This window comes from Lates calcarifer, linkage group LG15 (assembly GCF_001640805.2).
Source record: "Lates calcarifer isolate ASB-BC8 linkage group LG15, TLL_Latcal_v3, whole genome shotgun sequence".
Taxonomy (NCBI): Eukaryota; Metazoa; Chordata; class Actinopteri; family Centropomidae; genus Lates; species Lates calcarifer.
In genome coordinates, this window is record NC_066847.1 from 4,697,322 (window position 1) to 4,717,935 (window position 20,614).

Genomic DNA, 20,614 nt, shown 5'->3' on the forward strand with positions numbered 1-20,614 from the left:
AATTACCACAATACACCATGAACTGGAATGCAATGCTTTGGCAAGTGAACAAACTTCACTAAGACTTAGTATCTCACCTAAACATCACTTATTTAATTGTGCAAATTACAGGATAAAGAGACAAAACTGCCCCCTAACTTAATTAAGAGAGTGTAAACATCAATACTGTGTCAGTGTACAGTGTCTAATCCCATCAGAGATCATTCAACACAGTTCACACTGGGTTTTAATACATTGTGAGTCCAGGTAAAGCTGTAATGACATAGATGCATTGATCCTAAGTAAATTCAAAGTGAGCACAGTGATTTTGCCGAAATAAATAATGGTTGGTTTCTCTCAATCTTAAGCCATAATAAATATGAAATTAATTGAATCAAATCAGTAATTTAAAAACGTGATATTTATTACAAATACAGCTAAACTGTCATGGGCTCTCCTTGGTCGCTCGTTCTGTGATTATATTTCATGAATGAATTTTTAAAAAATAAAATTAAAAAATGAAGGCTCTTATTTTCCGGGCCACCCTACCGGAAGTGACGAAGTTTGTTTCCTTAACAACATGGCGGACGGAGAGAAGTCGCGGGAGGTCTGTAGTGCTCCCGGGGACCAGGGACTGAAATACAAGATACAGCAACATTTTAGCTTATCGAAGAAAAACAAATAGGACAGGTAGATTTTAGTGGTAGTAAAGGTCAAATACAGCGTGTAAAGTGCGCAAAATCACATTTACACAATCTATAATCGAATTATTTACATTTATTTTTAACCAAAACACCTGCTAAAGTGACAAGACAGACGTTAGCGTACAGTCTTTAATGCTAAAACTATTTCCCGATGTCTGTCTGAAGATTACAAGTACAACCGTATGGCGTAGTAGAAGATTTTGTGCTGTGACACGCTGAAAGAAAACTATCTAGAGTCGTCAGTTTTGCCCTGACAAGTACATCCTAAAAAGATATGAAGATATGAAGAGGAGGCTAACAGTCCCACTGTGAAGCTAACTGGTTGGCTACATGGAGAAGAGATGAGAGAGGTAAATGACCAAAACAGTTCACTTCTTAATTACGTAGATACATTCAAAATAATATATATAATGTTATTGGATCATAATTACTGATGCATTCATGTGTACATTTACACGTACACGTAAATGTTGCATTTACTACTGTTATTTACTTTACATACTGCTAAGGTAGCTTGTGAATATTCACCTCTGAGATGTAGTGGAGTAGAAGTATAAAGTAGCAGAAAATGGAAATACTCAAAGTAGAGGTAACTAAAAATTGTATTTTGTTATTTTCCACCACTGTTATCTCACAATTCGTAGAATAAGACAATATATATAATGTTAAAGGCAGAATACTGTGTTTATTTATGATTCTAAAATATAGGTATCAGCTACTGGATTGAAATGTGGCTATAAAACAGAAATGTAATTGAATCAAAAAGGGGGGGGGAAACCTAATTGCCACTCTGCATTGTGAGTTGTTGATTTAACACAAACAGTTCACACCTCTGTCCCATCACAGTACAGATGTGATGGTGCACTATGCTGGTTTGAAACTCACAGCAATAAGTGCCTACGTTCTTTTCTCACGTTTGGCAGTTTGTGGTTTATGTTGTGATCATTGATGTCTTGTTGCACCTGCAAATCAGGAAATAATGCAGACAGTGCAGTGACCTTTTCATTCATTTTTGATGTGGTTTTGGCAAAAGCAGCGTATGTGACCCTGTTTGTACTATGCCCCAGTGCTAGTTGATCATCTACCTCCATCTTCCCTGTGCGTTCCATTATACATGAGGTCCTGCCCTTTACTATGTGAGTCATTTAAGCTCTGTTTGAAAAGCACAATAATCACTGAAGAAAAAATAAAACAAAAACATTCAAGTTTGAGTTTACGTTGTGGGGTCTCATTCATGTCATGTCTTAATCTCTGTATAGTGACATTCTGGTCATGTGCTCAGCTTGTTTTTTTTTTGTTTGTTTTTTTAAGTCCCACCAGTTTATTTAGAATAGTGAATTAAAGTGGCAGGTCTAATGTCTGTTATCTTGTCATCCACGCTGCCCTGAGATGGGTTTGACAGGCTCTCTGACTCCTAGTCACACGGGTTTTATGGCATTTCAAGCCTCTCGTTGAAATGATTTATGTGGTTGGCACAGATGTTGCTCAGATCCTGATTTTTCATTCAATTACTGAATCTATCTTGCTGTTTTAATTATGGCTATGAAAAGTCCCATATCCCTCCTCTTCAGCTGCACTCCACAGCCCATATTAAGGCCCTGAGATAATGTGGCCCTCCATGCTGCTGTCAGGTACTCCTTCCTCGTTCCCTTTCTTCTTTCTGTTTGTTACTGTAGTTTGGCGGTTGTGCCGTAGCCCGACAAAACCACTAAGAAATTTCTGAGAAGACATACAATGACAGGGAGGATCAGCGTGTAATACATAGTGTAAGCTACTGCCTTTCATACAGACATCATACCGCTGCTTTGAATGTAATCGAGGTCCTGATGTCTCTGTGTGTCAGCTTGTTTCATAAAATTTGGAACGTTTCAGTGCTGCACAAATGTAATTATGACTTTAATTTGCTTAAATGAGGAAAAAAGAAAAGTAATGTCCACTTACTACAGCAGTGCTGCTCTCAAAAAGTTTTCTTAAAAAAAGTGACAGTGACAGTTTATTCAGTTTCTGGTTCATGTTCAGCTCCCGTGCTGAGTATTTTATAAGTAAGTCAACCCTTTTCAAATTTCCCTATAATTAAAGAACCAAATCAGTGCTGTTATTAACAACAGAGGAGTGACTGTACAGTACATGTAAAACAGTAATGATATTTGAAATGCTTGGATATGTTGGAGTTATTGAAATACTGTAGTACCACTCTTTATGCAGGATCCAGGTTGCTATTCATTAATCATATCAGATTAATTTTGTTTTCTATTTGCCTCGTTGTATGTTTAACACATAAGAAGTTTGTTATGTGCTAAACTGGAAAAGTGTATGTATAAATTATAATGTATATACTGTACTCATATGAGTAGCAATATAATTATCCAGTTGAACTCCCATTTACTTGTCCTTCAGTACCTTTAAATATGTGCACAAATATAATGAAAGCAGCTCTGACAATTCAGAAATCTGAATCCAGTTTGTAGTGTGGAGGTTTTAGTTTTTTTTGTCCAGCTAAAACTTATTGTATCAGCCTTTTCCCTGAACTTTATAAAGTGCTAGAATTTTTCTGTCACACATTTTGTTTCAATTAAGGGTGTCACTTTCTTCAAACAGGGGCTAACTTGTTTAGAGTCAAATCTTATTTATTTTGTTCCAAAGTTTGTAACACTGCACCCTGTTCATCATTCTTACTTTGGCCTCGCTGAAATGATATTCAAATATCCGCAGAGCATTACTCTTGACAGTCAAATGCCAGCTTGTGTGGCATAACAAGATGACACATCTTAAGTTGATAAGATAGATAACAAGATGCACATCCTCAGTTCTCGGAAGCGCACACCAGCAGCCGTAGTGGCGCTGCACTCATCTGAAGCTCTCTCCTCAGTCCTTGGAGGATCAGCTTGGCGACACACTCTACCTGTTTTTTTTCTGTCTCTCTGAGGTTTTGTTTTTCCTACTTAAGTGGCTGAGCTCTTCTCCACGGTTCCAGCAGACCTCATGCATTTTTATTGCCATCTGGAGAATACCAACAGGTCTTAACAAGGGGGCTCTCGCTTTTAAAAACTGCTTACCGTGGAGACGGGCTCAGAGTCAACTCGACTCGTTTGACTGGCCGTGACCTAGTGTGTGTTTGCATGTCAGTCATCTGTACACATTCATGTGTGAGTGTGTATTTTGTTTGAGGGTAATATACATAAATATATATGTAGACATGGAGGAGCAGAAAGAGGGCTTGCTCGCATACGCATCAATACATTTTGTCTATGTTTGCATAACAAACAAGCACAAATAATTCTTCTTGTCTCATGCCCCCTCCCTCCTCTCCTTCCCCCCACTGTTTCCCAGGAGCACCAGAGTTTGATGGGCCATCCCAGACGCCAGTTGACACTTTGTCCCCAGTCCGACCGGATGTCACATAAAAAATTCACTCATGCGAGAAGCCAGGAGGAATACCCAGCCCCCCCCCGCCCTTCACCACCACCACCAGCAGTGTGTGCCTCTCAGTGGGGAGTGCAAGGTGAGCAGAACTTGAGCTTGTCATGGCTGCACGCCTCTGACAAACAGAAGTAGATGCTAATGGCAAAATCGTGACAGAGCAGAGTCCCACCACCATATGGCTAATTGCCACAACAATATCCTCTGTGTTATTAATCACGTTTTCATAGTGTGCCATGATAATTGGAATAATTAGGAGGGGAACAGGCACTGGGATGCCTCTGCAACATCCCTTGCTTGGAAAAAAAGAAAATACAAGCCTTGCACAAAATGTGTCACTTTCCCTTCCTTATCTCCCATATTTGGTCCTCCTCTCTGCCCAATGGCATTTTCATTCACCTTTTACCCCTTTCTTCTGCCTCATGCTCCCTTTTTTCTACCTCTGCCCTTACTTTCTCATTCCTTCAGCCTCCTTTCCCTCGCTAATCACTCTCTAGCTCCCCATTTCCCCATCTTGTTTACAGTTTCACGGTGAAAAATGGAGTTGATAATTAATGAATACAGTGACTTGCCTGTCATGGGGACCTTGGCTGTGAGTAGTTTTTGGGGCGTGGTGGGGGCATTTCAGGTAGCTGAATGAGGCCACATGCCCCACTGAGTCTGAACAATGAGTGTTAACCCTTTGTGGGGCCAGGCTCTTGCTTTCTCAGCAGTTTTCGTACAGTAGTAGTGGTGGCTGTAAATTCGTGAACCGGTTTGCTGTAGTGTAGAGGCAGAATTGTTGCTTTTATCTGTGGGAAAAGAGTGGTCAACGAGTCAGAGCTGCTAAAGATGTGGAGATTTACTGATTCTGCAGACGTATGCATAAATACAGTGACAGAATATAACCAGGAGTTTTCATCTTACAAAAAAATAATAGCCTACTGATGTTGATTGTTGATTTTCCAGCCTTGGCTATATTATGTCATGTTATGTCACATTACAACATTGCTTTCTTGCGTGTAATTGTGAGATAACATTAGGCTAATGTTACTTTTAGATACTGGGAGATATGGTGGAGGGAGGCAGAGATCACCAGCAAAAATCTGCAGCAAAGAAATTCAGTACTTTGGTAATACAACAAATTAAAGAAATCATGTTAGCCATTTTCACCCTGAGCTAATGTCTGCAACCATACAGTGTACAGTGGGCCCAGCTAATTCACCAAGAATTGAAGAGGGGTTGTCAACATTGTTGTCCAGCTCTGAGAGAATGAAGAAAACCACCCAATCTGTTGTAGCCTATTCAGTTTTAGAGAACCCCGGGATTTGCCACCTGCTAAAGACCCTGGAGCCACAGTATAATCTCCCGTCCTATTTTATAGAAACAGTTATACCTGCACTCTACAGCAAAACCAAAGCTCAGATAATGGAGTCAGAGAATTGTTATGCAGAGGAATTGTCAACAGTTAAATCATAATTGAACTGAGGCCAATGAAGATTCACACCTCTGATAATAACAGCTGCACGCTTGTTTTCTGTACTCATAACAATCAGCTGGAACTGAGATTAAAAAAAGGATTATAATTTATAAAATCATAGATCTGTATTACAGTTAGGGATATCAGACCTTCGAGATTTAATGAGAACTCCTCAACCACTCCTCTTTATAGCGTCCTGTGGCCTGTGATTTACCATTCAGCAATTTGCTCCGCTGTTTGGCCCATAAATCTCCCTGTTTATCCAGGAGCAACCTTAACATCTCAGTGATAGCCCAGGCATTTTGAAAACCCAACTTTATTGATTCTGACAGCGAGTCAATCAATAGGACATCTGTAGCATTAGAGGGCTATTCCGGTCGTCTGGGCTCCCTCTGCCAAAACAGTCCTAGAGAGAGATCCAACTTTTCTGGGCAAGTCCTAATGAAGATGTCTTTCCTTGAGCTGCGTGACCTCCATCTGAAAAATAATGAGCTGACCGAGGAGATACAGAAATGGAGATTATCAGTGGGATAGCAAAGAGTAATCATAGATAGGCAAAGGGAATAAATAAGGTTTAAGTGTGCTGTGGTGTGTTACTGCATCAGTGGTCATGGCATTGATCTATGATGAAAATAAGCTCCTGTTTCGACCACTGTTCTCTGTTGAATAGAAAAGCAGTGCTCAGATACTTGAAGCTGTATTACCCTTCATTTTCATTCTAATTTCTTTTAATTGCTCCAAAATTCTTATTCTTACACGTTGAAAAATTAACTTATCAATCAATCTGTTAATAGACTAGAGAAAGTAGGGCAAAAAATCCATAAATATACCTGTTAATAGTATATGGTAGTTATTTTTTATTCGTAGTATTCATTTATTATATTTCTGCACATAGGATTCAGTTTTATGTCGCCTCACTTGTCAGAGTCTTCTCTGGTTTTCCAGTGTAAATAAATTGTATTAAAGGTGAATTTCAAAATGAAAGTCCTTCGCCTGTTCCCTTGGTATTTGTATTACCTTACTTGTTTATAAATACTTATTTTTTCCGAGTGCTGTTGAGCAGAGTCTTGAAGTATTTTTTTAAAGTTGGATGAGGTCGGCAGAATCACTATTATCATTTCACTGTTTTCTCTAATCACTCCGAGGGTCTCCATAATGACTAGACTCTCCATTTAAGCAATTAGCCTCTCTAGGGTACCCTGTTAACACCATTCACACCTCCCTCAGTATCGCTTATCAACACTTCAGATGACACAGCCAAAGACCACGCTATTTTTTCACTCCCCCACTTCCCACTCATTCAGTTCTCTTTTTCACAACTCGCTCTCTTTTCCTATCATTCTCTCACTCTGTCATACACAGGCACATAGCCTACATGTATGCAAAGACACTTACACACATGCACATTTGAGCACAGAAGCCCACACACCTCACCAGTCTCAGAGTTTGAATCTTTGTACAAACATCTCTCTGGAGCGAGTTGAGTTAAATATAAACATGTGGAGCTAGGAAAAAAGTGTTTTTTTAAATTATTTTTTTAAGAATGCAGCTGTTCCAAGGTCAGTACGGCTTCGTAATGTTCTTACCATGGCCAATTTAGGACAGTAATCAACCAAGTTTTACTGAGCGAATAACTCATTTGTCTTTTTGTTGATTTGGGCTAGGTCTTTTACTTCTGGTCTTAGTACAGATTTTTGGCATTGGACATAGTTTTGCTTTTCCCTTTCTTTCCTGTTGCTTCCTTCTCTGGACTTAAGTCTGTTAGAAAAATTATGGTTCCTCAGCTCTGCCCACTCAGGTTAACTGAACCATCCTAATTATTTGGGTCTCCTCAGCATCTGCCTGCAAGAAATGTTTATAGCCTGCCTGCAACTCCAATCTGTCACACAGACATCAAATACCTTGTGATGTTATCTGTTTATAGTTGTCTTACTAACGTGTGTGTGATATATGCTGAATAGGCAGAAAAGAATTATGGTTCTTGTATAGGATCAGGAGGAGGGGCACAGGATGCTCCTCTACCCCCCACGTTGTCATTTCAGACAGTTATGGACCCAGAAATGGCAAAAAGCAGCTGCTCCTCTGACCATAAAGCCCTGAGCCGAGCCCTTAATTGTTCCTGTATAGAGAGGGAATTATTTCCTCCCAGGCCCACCCTGGGGACCAGGAGATGAGGAAAGAAGAGCAGGCAGGAAGAGGAGGGGCAGGAGGGGATGTGTGGATGGACAAAATGGCAGGATGGATGGCAAGGTGTGGGCAGATTTTGGCACAGCCACCTGAGGGAGTGGGCGGCAGGTTGAGAAGTCTCCCTCATTCACAGCTCCTCTGAAAGCCAAAGACTTGAGACTGAAACTGGGTCATGACTGAAATCAGGGTGCTCTGTATGGATTTTGAATGTTGTATGTAGGCTGGTACTTTGCAGGTTTATTCTATAGTTTATATTTTAAAACCATAGTTTATTCAGGATAGTGCTATTCAGATTTAGATTAACCTCATGAGACTAGAATAGTTCCATGTATTGGCCATGGGAAAATGCTAGCCTTTGATTGGTTGGCAGGTTGTATAACACAACACCTTAAACAGTAAACTCTGAAACCGACCTCACCACTGGTTAAAGAACAGGTTTGGATTTATTCAAGTTTGTTTAAATACAGTTCACATTGAGTCGCTGTTATAATTTCTCTTTTATGCACTGGCGGTGAGGTGATACTTTTTTGGTTGACTACAATCAGGAGAAAAGTTTATCCCTACAACTGATTATAATCAAGGTGGTGTGTTCTTAATAGATTGAAAGCCTAAAACAATGTATAGACATAAAGAGCAAATAATTTGAAGCAGAAGTCTGACAAATATTTCTTGAGTTATGTTGAGTTATGACCTTTTTTGCTACATAAGGTGAATGTTAGGACATGACCCTGGGCTCATGACTGCCAGTCATTGCCCAACCCAAGTGGTAATTTAATATGATATACTATTATATACTGTGCAGTAGTGTAACCTTTAAAAATCTAGATGAGCAGTCTGTCTTGTTACGTGGAAAATCTGCATTCTGTCAGAGGAGTGCCTGTTTACTTAAATTTACTCACTTCTCACCTGTCCCACAAACACACACAATACTTTTATTTTATCCTAAAACTCGAGGTTCTGATACTTCCATTAACATTTTAGCTAATGTTACTGGAATTTCTACTAGTGATAGTGATGGCGTTACTATTACCACTGACAGTGTTGCTGCCTTAACTGCTACTGCACTTTCAAAGCTGCAACAACCACTGTTCCCTTATCTTTTACAACTTTGTTGAAGCCCTTTCAATCAAAAGGCCCCCTTCAGACGCTGTGTTTTAGTTTGTGTGTGTCTGTGTGTTTCCCCTCTCGCTCTCTCTCTCCCCCTCATCTCTAGAGGTGAGCTCTAGGTTGCTCCCCATATTAGTTTGCTTTCCACTTAATGAGGCGGCAGAGCATGAAGGTCCAAGCACTCCTAAACGCCGCGTTCATTAAACCAATGGTGCTTAATGATGACGGCAAAGGCACCCGCGACCCACCAGCTCCTACTGAGGACGACCATTAGCGTTAGAGCCAAGCAGCTGGGGGGAGACAGTAGCACGCAGGGAGGGAGCTGTCAACTGTCAACAACACTGTCACAAGGACGCTTAGCCCCTGGTAAATGCCTACAGCAGAGCCTTTGAAAGATAAAAAACACGAACAACTTTTTATATGATATGATAAGTTGTAAAAAGCAAAGTATGAGCCAACATGTCCTGATGGACATGTCAAAAATAATGATTCCATTAAAAATGTAATAATTGTAGAGCTGCAATTAATGACTATTTTCATCTTCAGTTAATATTTTAATTATTATCTGGATTTATCAATTAATGCGTTAATCTATAAAATGTCAGAAAACAGGGGAGAGAATCCATCATTAATTCCCAGAGCTCAAGGCACCATCCTTAGATGATTGTGTTTTGTCTGATTAACAGCGCAAAACCCAAATATATGACACTGATGTAAAGCAGAGAAATGCAGCAAATCATTTGAGAAGATGGAACCAGCAAATGTTTAATAAGTGAAGTTTGACAACTTATTATCAAAATTTCTTGTTGATGACTTAACTGGTGATAGACTAGAAGAGAATTTTGATTTCAGCAGCTTCATTAAGGCTTTCAGTCAACACATGTGGAGTAAAATAAAAGGGGCAGCGTCATGCACCTGGTCAGTTTTTTAAAAAATATCTAAACCTTTTTTGGTGAATGCCTACGACACAACCTTTCACCCCTTTGTTCATCATTATTCCAGGACTGAGAATGCAGCAACAGGGCAGTCACTTTGGATATGTGGACTGAGTTTGCATTTAACCAACAAGTGGGAATGGGACATAAGATAACCTTAGACCAGTCGCCAAGCAAACCCTGCATAAATACAATCTGTATGAGTTTTAAAGTGAGTGACTGTGTAACCTGTGTTTAATAAATGTATGTGTATGGGGTCGGGTCCAGATTTGATTGAGGGATAATGCAGGTAAGAGGTTGGTTCCAGTACTGAGTTTTGTGGTTTTTTTGGATCCGTGCAGGACTCTGGTCTGGGGACGTGTTTTCCTTGATTGACTGGGCTTTTAAGCTCATTATTGAAAAGACTAAATAACCACTTTCTTTGACTAACATGGACAGTTTTTATTGTCTAATATTTTGCCTACCCATGCATCAGGAACACCTGCTTTGAGTTTCATTACTGTCAGATACAAGTAGCTCTCCCTCCCTTGTTTTCATAGACAATTAGTCAGAAAGGAGAACATAATGAGTGACAAGACAATTTTCTATTAAAATATAGTGAGTATAGCTGAATTTCTAGACAATCTTAAAAAAAAAAGGAAATGAGAAACAGTTTACATCCACTACTGTTATGCAGATATTACAAGTTTATTGTGATGATATTGTGATGCTAATTCTCCAGTCAGGAGACATTGAACCATCCCAGAAGAAGAGGGCACACAGATAGATAGATAGATAGATAGATAGATAGCTTGCTTTATTGTCACAGTACAAGTACAATGACATATCGTTTTCACAACACCTATAAGCAATAAGTTGAAAATATAATAATAACAAATATAGCAAAATAAATACTGTATCTACACGCACAATAATGAATAGTGTCCAGTGCTAGGCAGCTAGCGAAGCCAGTAGCAGATCATGCAGATATTACACAGAACAGGTTATTGTAGCTTCATATACTGTATGTCTTTCATTCATTATGTCTGTCTCCATTACAGTTTGTAGTGTTTTGCTGTTTTCCACCTCAGTCAAGTGTATTTTGAGTTTCATTTTCTGCATTTTCGTCTCAATACGTAAATTAAAAATGTGCATTAAAAACATGTAGGTGAAGACACGTTTACTGAGCGAATGCGGTGGTGCTTTGTGCTTTTCTTAGGTCGATATTAACACCAGCTCTGTTATCCTTGTTATGTTGCTAATACTGCGGGTATTTCTTTCTGGACAGGCCAGTGTTTTGGGAGCCCAGTTTTCACAAGAGTAATAACAATCAAATTGGGGGGTAATTAAGGTTATACCAAGAGTTTACGGTCATAGATGTAAAAATTTAGCATGTAAAGGTGATCGGGATTAGGAAAGGTTACACTGAAAATGCCAGGGAGTTATCTGTGGTTCGGCCGTTTGTCTAGTGTTGAATATGTGGCCATAATTCTACAGGATTTTCTGTAATGGCCAGTCATAACACAGGCCAAAGAGTGAAACAAATAATCGTTTGGTACAACCTTGTCAACTAACCACTGTGTTACAGATCCATTAGAAGCCTATAACTCAAACATAATGCTTGATTTTTATTTTGTATTTAAACATTGTTACCAAGACAGGTCATAGCTAAAGATATCCCATCACTGAGACCCAGAGTTCATTTATTGACATTTACAGGATGTATTTTAGAAGTGCAGCCAAAAGGATTGAAAATCTTTTGCACTAAATCGTTCCTGCTTGGTGAAGATCATTCCAGGATAGTTTTCATGTCAAAAGCATTGAGCCTTTGTGTTTATATTTATTTTTCATGAACATGTTGGGACTATAATAAGCCACATACTCTCAGTTTCTGCTTCTTTACATTCAGGATCTGACTCCCTTTTTTACCTCTGCAGACAGAAGTTTAATGCTGAAGTACTCCATCAAAGGTACTTCATGAGGTATTTAACAAAAGCCTTCTGGAAAAGAGAAGTCCACTCTTCAGCTCAATGCTCTGTTCTGTCTTTTTGCTTAAAACTGTGTGTGGCCACTTCATTGCATAAATGAAGCACGCATGCACGCACAGAGACACACAGATGAGTGCATGCACACACACATACACACACAGACTGCCTGTGATTTCCATGCAGCCCTCAGAGGACACACTAATGTATCCAAATATATTTACAACAGATGTTGCATTTTATTTTTCATGATAAAAACCCATTTCAGAAAATTTACTTCATAATGGGCAAAGCAAGTTTTTCTCCTCTCTCTCTCTCTTTTTTGTCTTCTCCTGAGGTCTCTCCCATGTACAGTGAGAGAAGTGCACCACCTAATGGTTGCACATGTCTCAAACTTTCACTTTGTAGTGTGCATTTACAGTCGTTAGAGAGTATTCTCTAAAATAGATAGTTGGCAGTTGGACCATATTATTCATATAATAATAATAAGCCTATCTGCCCACAGACTTCTGCAGTGTGTGCATGCTTTGTATACTGAAAGCTGGGGTGAAGTTGTCACAGAGCAGAAAACTAAACATTACAGCTGCAACTAATATTTGGAATATGAAAAATGTTAATCACAAGTATTGATATCTCAAGTTGACATCCTCAGATGTTTTTTTAATTTAAGCAACAGTGCAAATCCCCAATTTAAAATGAATATTAAACAGACAAAAGCTGCAAATCTTCCTATATGAGAAGCTGTGACCTGACACCATTTGAAATGATCAATCGATTATTAATTTTCTCATATTAATGTTGCTACTGTTACTCTCAGAATTGTGTTTCTTCATTAAATAGCTCAACATTTCCAATTTTATATTTTCGTATAGCAGTTGTAGAATTGACAATATTATAAGACCACAAGTTAATATGGATTGATGATACTGTAAGTTAAACACTGAAACAGTTCATTTTCCTGATTTTATTTTAACAACTGTATTTCCTACATAAATGAAGTTATTTGATTATGTTTGATTAAAAGTTTTTTTACTTTTTTGGAAGTTTCCCCCTGAAATATTTTGTTAATCTTTCCAATTAAAGTGAAATGAAGAATTATAAAATAGCCCTCTTACTCACTGTCAACTATGCTGCTTTATAGTTTTGCATCTCTCTGTCATCCGAGTGGGAGGGCGATGAGAGGAGAAGGTGGAGACCTGGAGGGGAAAGAAATAGATGTAACTGTGGAGGAAAGCTAGGGAAAAAACCTGAGAGGGCTTGAGCAGAAGAAAGGAGGGGGGGCAAAGATGAGGAGGATTAGGTGAGGAAGAGGACAAGAGGCACTCTCCCTCTCAGCCAGCCGGATGGGGAGAAAAAGAGTGACGGGAGAGAAAGCAAGAGGAGGAGGGGAGGGCGTAGCAGAAGAGCTGGAGTGACTGTGAGTGTGTGTGAGGGCTAAGTGAGGCCTTTATAAATGAAAGCAGATGCCTGGCATTATGAACTTGTCGGGTCGCAGATGGGGATGGCGGTGATGGAGCACTTGACTCCCCGGATGGTTATCACTCACTCTCCTCCTCTTGCCTCTCAACTGCCTTCCCCAGTGCTCAGAGGGTGAGAGGGAGAAAGAGGGAGAAACAGAATGGGATATAAAGAAAAAAGAGACAGAGAGAATATCCATAGAGTGTAAGACATAAGAGGAGAAAAAGGGTGGACTTTTCAGTGAGTGATTAGTAGCCCTATTTAAATAAAGACCATGAATACAGTATAAAGAGAAAAGCTTCAAGTCTTTTTCTTCCTTCCTTTTCCCCCTTTGATTGATCTCAGCGTCGGTGTGTGGTGATTGATTGGATTGCCTGCGGAACATCATCCCGCTAACTAGTCGCTCCGAGAAGGGTGTTTGTCACTGCCATTGATCTTCTTGTAAATGAAATGTTCCATTTCCAGTGCATTTTATTGTTAAATGCAGTTCATTAGCTACTCTGAGATTTATGGCCGTGTCTCCTCTCTTGGGCTGGAAAAAGAAGAGAGAGGGAAAGGCTTGAAAGATACAAGGGGTGGGGTGGGGTGGGTTGGTGGTGGTGGTGGTGGGGGAGAGAGAGGATGAGATAGAGTAGAATGGGAGCAGGGCAGAGACAAGTGTTGATGGTAAAGAGCTGCTGCAGACTTGATAGATGTGGCCCAAGTTTGCCAAGAGATGAGAGATAATGATGGTGAAGAGGAACTGACACAGAGCTTCCTGATATACTGTAGCTACTCTTCTTATCATCACTGTAGGAACTTCTGCACCACCCTTTATAAATACTCTTAGTTCTAACCTAGAAATTCTGGTGAATATATCCTGGAAATGTGCTAATATTTCCGTCTTTTATGACTGGAATGGATAAAAGAAAGACGGAACGATAGAAAGTGGACATTGTGTTTTTGAAATGAAGTTGCTTTATGGTGGCCAAAATATCTGTGCAGGAATAAATATGTGGTGAATTCTAATTGTTTTAATTCACATAGTAGTGGAGGTGAATATTGTTAGTCTGACCATGTTTCAGAGGGTCTCATCTAAGCTGAAAAATGTTTTGTCATCCGTGTTACCCCACCAGATGACAAAGTGGGGCCTTGTGTGTGGTCTGCACTGAGGATTGCTTTCAGTATTTGGAGTGTGTGTTTATACGCAATAACTGTGATGAACAAGAGAGGTTATTTCTTGATATATAGCAGACTGTGTTTACACCAGTGTTTTTCTAAGCGGACCCAAAAATTATGAAGCTCAAGGAAAATTACAACCCAACTCTCCAAGTTCAGCAGTAATGAGCATTTACAGTATATCAAGTTTATGAAGAATAATAATCTGTCCATATGCCCCTTAATGCTGCCAGGATTCTGTTCTGTCCTTTAAGCCACTGTTAGAAACTCAGCACAGCCCTTTTTCTCTTGAATAGCCCTGAAGATATGTGATCAGTAGCCCGCTGGTTCTGATCCCCTGACCAGCAGCGAAGATCTGAGCGGGGAAAGTAAATGAGCAACTCTCTGCTCTCCCTCAGCAATTATCGCACATGTGCCCTCGATCAAGGCACTTACACGAAGGCTCAAGGCTCCAGTTATTTCAGTGGAGCTGCTGAGTGGCCAGCAGCAGAGGACTGTGTTTGTACTGGGCAGCTCCCAGGTGTGAAGCAGGGCATCTCTGAAAAAGAGCAGGCATACTTAGGTAATCTTTGCTGGTCAGAAAAGGTTAAACAACTTGCTTAAGGCAAGATTTCTTCATAAATAATCCACCAGTTTTATCTGTGTAAGTCAGATAATTGGATATAACTGAGAGCTCAATGTCATTCTCATTTTTTTCAACTAAAGGAAATTTTATCTTTAAGCAACAGATCAGAACTTAAAGCTACATTATGTAGCTATTTTACCTTAAAATAACAGCTGCAAAATCATTTTGATGGTACATTGACATTTAATAGGGAGAATGGTGCCTTAGTCATTCCTGCTCCGTCCCCCATACACCTGTTCTTGCACTGTGTAACTTAAGTGAATGGGTACGATCTCCCTCTAACTGAGTGATAGTCAGTGGCTTAAACTGCCACAGTCAGGCCCAGCAAGTTCAAGAGTGATGCTGAACTGTAGATCAGGTAAAAAGATGCAGAAGTCATAAAAAACAGTGTTCATCTCTGATATCCAACTAGTTGTTAGTGGCATAGAATGAAGCTTGAATCTACGACTGCAAGGCCTATTTTTTTGCATCAGATTTTTCCAGAAAGGCAAAAGTAAGAACTGGAAATCATCCACTGAACAGCCTCCATCAACTAGCCTGTTAAGCCTTGTGCAAACTACAATGAGAGAAGCAAGAATTTTGTCTGGCATTAACCTCTCTCTGTTGCTCAGTTGGTCATTTTCTCTACCCTACCTATCTGTTATCCTCCTTGGCAAAATAAAAGAAAGGTTTTTGTGCTTTGCTCTTGACAGTGAGTTTGCGGTTTGTCACAGCTTTGCCTCTGGTTAATCACTGCTTGTTAAGGAGTTTCTGGCACATTGAAGAGCCAGACCACAGCACTGTTTGCCTGTCAAACAGTCTGCAAGAGCAGGGCAATTACAAGAGCAAAGTTTGCTCACACTCCTCTGTCTTAATGAAAAGGGAGGTGAGTGTGTGCATGTGTGCACTTGTCTGTTTGTTCATATCTATACACTTGTGCACGTCCCGCTGACCAACATGAGTGGAGGAGTCTTATTCTGACAGTGAAATCTGATCCAGTCTCCATGTTGCCGCTAGTTTTTTTTTTTTTTCTCCATCATCACACACATTTCTGAACTTATTTGAACTGGACCTGTGTTGAAAATTGTAGGTAACTGACTGCTAGCATCTGACTTTCCCTAACATGCTGGTTGAACCTCCTGCCTGTGAAGCACCGCACAGGAAACACGCTGCAGGTTGACAGATAGGTCATTATACTTTGTACGTTCATTAACATTCCAGCCGCTACTCAACACATCATTTTCTAATACCAGTGCATGCTGTGACAGTTGGTGTTCCCAATACATGTGACATACAAATATGTTTCTTTACAATGCAACACATGTTGCACAGGATCCCTCAGCTGTTACCTAACTGTTGTGTTGCACTGAGAATAAACCCTCAAACCCAACAGCATGTAGACTACGCACATGTGCCAGTTCATATAAGGCTTTCATTTGATTTAATGCAGCCATTGTCTGCCATATTGGACAACAGAGCCTGTTAATAGAGCACTGACGGAAAACTAAAGCTTCCAGGTTGTGGTTCAGTCGACCTCCTTTAAAATCACTTTGGCATTTGTAATGCAAATATCTAAAAATACAGCGTCAGAGCATAGCCTTATTCATTATTATGTTGTGTTGCTATATAATGACAGTAATTACAAAAAAATATATAAAATTGTTCATTTAATATTTCAGTTTTTAGCTGTCTTTCCCAGTTCAGCTTGTCACGTTAACCACAATTACATTGCCCCAGAAAAAATTGCAATAAATTATATTATTGTGATTTAAGACCTTTTTATGTCACTAATATAATAATATATATAACAATGCAAGTACGTCCTCGCAAAGAGCAATGAACTTTTCATTCTTAATTCTTCAGTAGACACTGGAATTGTCTTAAATAAATCATACGTAAATAAATTAAAAATACACAACCAATAAATGAAATGGACTCTAGGTCTCTGTTAAGAAAAATTGCACTTAAATAAATATTAAACAGAAAGTCATTCACTCCTTAATTGGCAATATACTGGCAAATCTGTTAACAAAAAGTGCAAAGCAACAACAAGAAGTAGAAGAAAAGTAACATGTTGTGACCATAACAAAGTCAGTTTAGGACTCCTCGTTTGATTGTCTTTGGAAATAACAGATGAGCTTTTAGGTTAGTTGTATTGTCATTTTTCATTTCTATTGTTTGTTAACAAAGTCAGCACACCAGCTCATTCACGTTAACAGGCTCTCCTCTCTCATTTGACTACAACCCTAAATGTTCCCACATCAGTACTGTGGAGTGCGGCTTTAAAACTTAGTCCATTTGAATTCCTCCAAACTTTCTGGCTCGAATTATGTAATCGTCAGAACCAGTACACAAGTAACACGTTCTCTTCACCTCGGTTGAATCACTGTGGTTCACTGAAACTCCAACACAGAGAGAATGATATGGACAGTAAGCCCCAGGAACACACTTGATCACTGATCATGATTTAAAAGGCAAAAGTAAAAGGCCTGGAGCAGCAGTGGTTACTAACTTAGCCATCTTGTTGCTTTACCATGATGCCTTTCTGTAAATACAACTGATTTGTTTAGTAGCTAACAATTTTACAGGTAGTATAGCATGGTATTGGTCACAGCAGGCTGCAATTTTTCCTAAAAGTAGTGCCCTAATGAAGACTTTATATAGTCATAGTTTGACATAGTCACAGAAACACCTAGAATTTACTGAATTTATTGCAAATGCCTGGCTACTTTCAGCAGCATCACCTGTACAGGACTCGAAACAGAGGGTTGTTTTTGTCTTTTTAAGAGCTGGTATTAGGCTCAGTGGAGCAGTTTCTCACTGCAAGCTGACACCACTAAGGTTACCCTGGCATTTTCACCAGGTATGATGCTTTTTGTGGGTTGTTGAGAGAACCTGGCGGAGCAATGGATCAGCCAAAGTGGCAGCCATTTCTCAGTAATGATAAGAACAGACTGTGTCTAACTGAGTTGTAACTCAATCGAAACAAATTACATACTGTATATGTGATACTCATAGTGCAGATTTGTATATATACAGTACATATGACTGTCTCTAGGGTGCAAACTTAGTAGGATAAGTCAGAGAAGTCAGTGAAGCTGCAGGGGAAACTGATTTGGACACTGCAGTGAAACCCAGGGGACATTATGGAATATATCTTTACATTTCCTGAAGCAGAATTGCTAACAAGCTCTTGAAATAAAGCAAATGCTGTTGTTCAAGTACAAACACAAGTGAGCAGCATCAGCCTTAGTTCAGTAAGAAATGTGTCTGTCTTGCTGCAGAGGTGCACAGTGTGTACTCATGTTCTCCAGTAATCTCTAATACTGTTTTTATTTTACCTAGGAACAAAGACCAAACTAGCCACATCTGCTGGTGAATAAGTTTTATTCCACCTATCCTTTCTATCCTGCTTATAATTAACACCTGTTGGGACTGTGTTCTTTATTCATTTTCTCCAAAACACAGAGAACAGTGAATATTAGAAAAAAAATATTGTTATTAACACCTTTTGTTAATAATTTCAAAGTGGTAATTCTCACGATTCATGTTTTGTCTCTGGCTTATACGGTGACATGTTAAGTGCTAGGTGTTGATTGCTGTTGTGTTTCCACACCATGCTTCCCTGAGAGATCACTTGTCAATCAAACTGTGAGGTATACTGTTTGACTGACGTGCTGGTTTAGCTGTGACGTTGATTTTCTTTTGATTAAGTTAGGAAAAGACTACAAAGAATGTTAAAAACTGGAACAGACAAATCTGTCATGAACTGGTTAAAGCTTGAAGCAGCAGAAAGTAACAATATGTATAAAAATACAGCAGGTTATATGCTTAAATTAACAATTATTTGGGTTAAAGGATAACTCTGGTATTTTGAACCTGTGCCTCAGTTTCCCATGTTATTGAGAGTAAATGATGGAACAAAATCTTTGGAATTAGTGCAGTTCTGACATTGTGCCCACTAACTGTGATTAGTTACTGCAGTATAATCCAGCAGGCATTTGTCCATGTCAAAGTACGTCCTATAAAAGTGCTTGTTTTGCCACTGACAGGCTCAGATTGTTGTTATAGTGTCTGACAACATTATGGACAGGATTCCTACAGAGATAGACCTTTTTATTAAAGAGTAAGATCCTTTTTGTTTAAGCCAGAAACAGTTGTTTTACTGCTCTGTTCAAAGCCACCAGACTCCATTGACAAAAACAAGTCATTTTACTGAGCAGAACACAGGAGTTGCTTAGTGTGTTTGCGTTATTGAGTGGTATTTTTACTCATGTAAAGGATCTGAATACTTCTTCTACCACTGACCGTCAGACAATAACACAAACAAAGAAACTCAGTGCTGAGTAAAATTACTGTTTTTGCCAATGGAGTCTGGTAGCAATATATAGCAATGTTTCTGATTTAACAAGAATGATCTTGGTCTTTAATAAAAAGGTGTGTCTCTGTCTCTGTAGGAATCCTATCCATAATGTTGTCAGACACTTAAAACTGCATTCTGAGCCTGTCAGTGGCAAAAACAAGGACACAACCTCCATGCAACTTGTATTTCAACACTAAATTTAAAGTGTTGTCATGACTGTAATTAAACATCGTTCACCTGAGACTGCTGTCACAATTTTGGAATCATGGTAACTTGGCACATAGTACAGCTGAAAGAAAGTCAAATGTTGGAGTCAATGAGGTGTTTAGTTTACAAAACTGAAATTAAAACTGAGAGATTTAATGTCTTTTAATCTCTGCAGTCACAAAGCTTTTTGACATTACTATCAAGTTACCCCGTAAAACAAAAATCTGAAATACATATGAGTAATTGTCCAATAAAAGAAGATACAAACTCCAATTCATGCAAATTTTTTTAAGAATGCTTCTTTTTTTTGGTGATCCTCTTGTCCGGAGCAGCCTGTACTGAGAACTACTATGGCAGAGAAACATGAGGGTCAGAGCCACTGAATCAGTTTTATCTTCATTACAGAAAATCTTTGTCAGTTTTGCAGTGCTGGTGTCTACAGCTCCACTTCCTCACTGATAACAAATGAGCGCACACCGTCACAGTCTAAACCTGCTACCGGTGGCGACGCCAGGACCCCGAGTTGTTTCTCATCCATATTCAATCCCTCTGAATTGGGGACGGTGACATATGGTTGGTACTCACGCTACATCTCCCCCTCCTCTGCAAGAGAGATACAAATTCAGAATTGGATTTAACACTTCAATTCCCCACTGACCAACAAGGCTGACACAATTACTATGCTGAAGATGCCACACACATGCGCACACACATACACAAACACACACGTAACTGGTGTAATCCAATTAGAACACAGCCACTGTTTATGCTGGTGTGTGTGAGGCTAGATGTGTGTTTTAGAGAGTTTACCAGAAATTCACAATGCAAAAGTTTTCATCATAAAATAAAAATTAAATTAGACTCAAACATAAGTGTTAAACTGAAATAGAGAAAGCAGTAGATTTAAACCCTTTTTTTGACAGCCCTCTGTCCCTGAGCAAGATACCGAATCCCTGTCACCCCCAGGGTCATTGATCGGTAGCCAAAACCTGACCTCTGACCTTTTTCTCATTCTATTCAGTGCGAATATCTGAGGAAAAGTATCAAAAGCTGTGACAGATCAATAACT

The 20,614-nt window shown here is 39.3% G+C and overlaps 1 long non-coding RNA gene across 1 annotated transcript in view; it reads left to right on the plus strand.

Moving 5' to 3' along the window:
• Nucleotides 1-568: 568 nt before the first annotated feature.
• Nucleotides 569-20,614, plus strand: part of LOC108899396 (uncharacterized) — a 37,886-nt gene continuing 17,840 nt past the window's right edge. The window contains exons 1-2 of the long non-coding RNA XR_001963541.2: nt 569-1,033; nt 4,014-4,185. This is a non-coding gene — a long non-coding RNA (uncharacterized LOC108899396). The remainder of the gene's footprint in view (nt 1,034-4,013; nt 4,186-20,614) is intronic.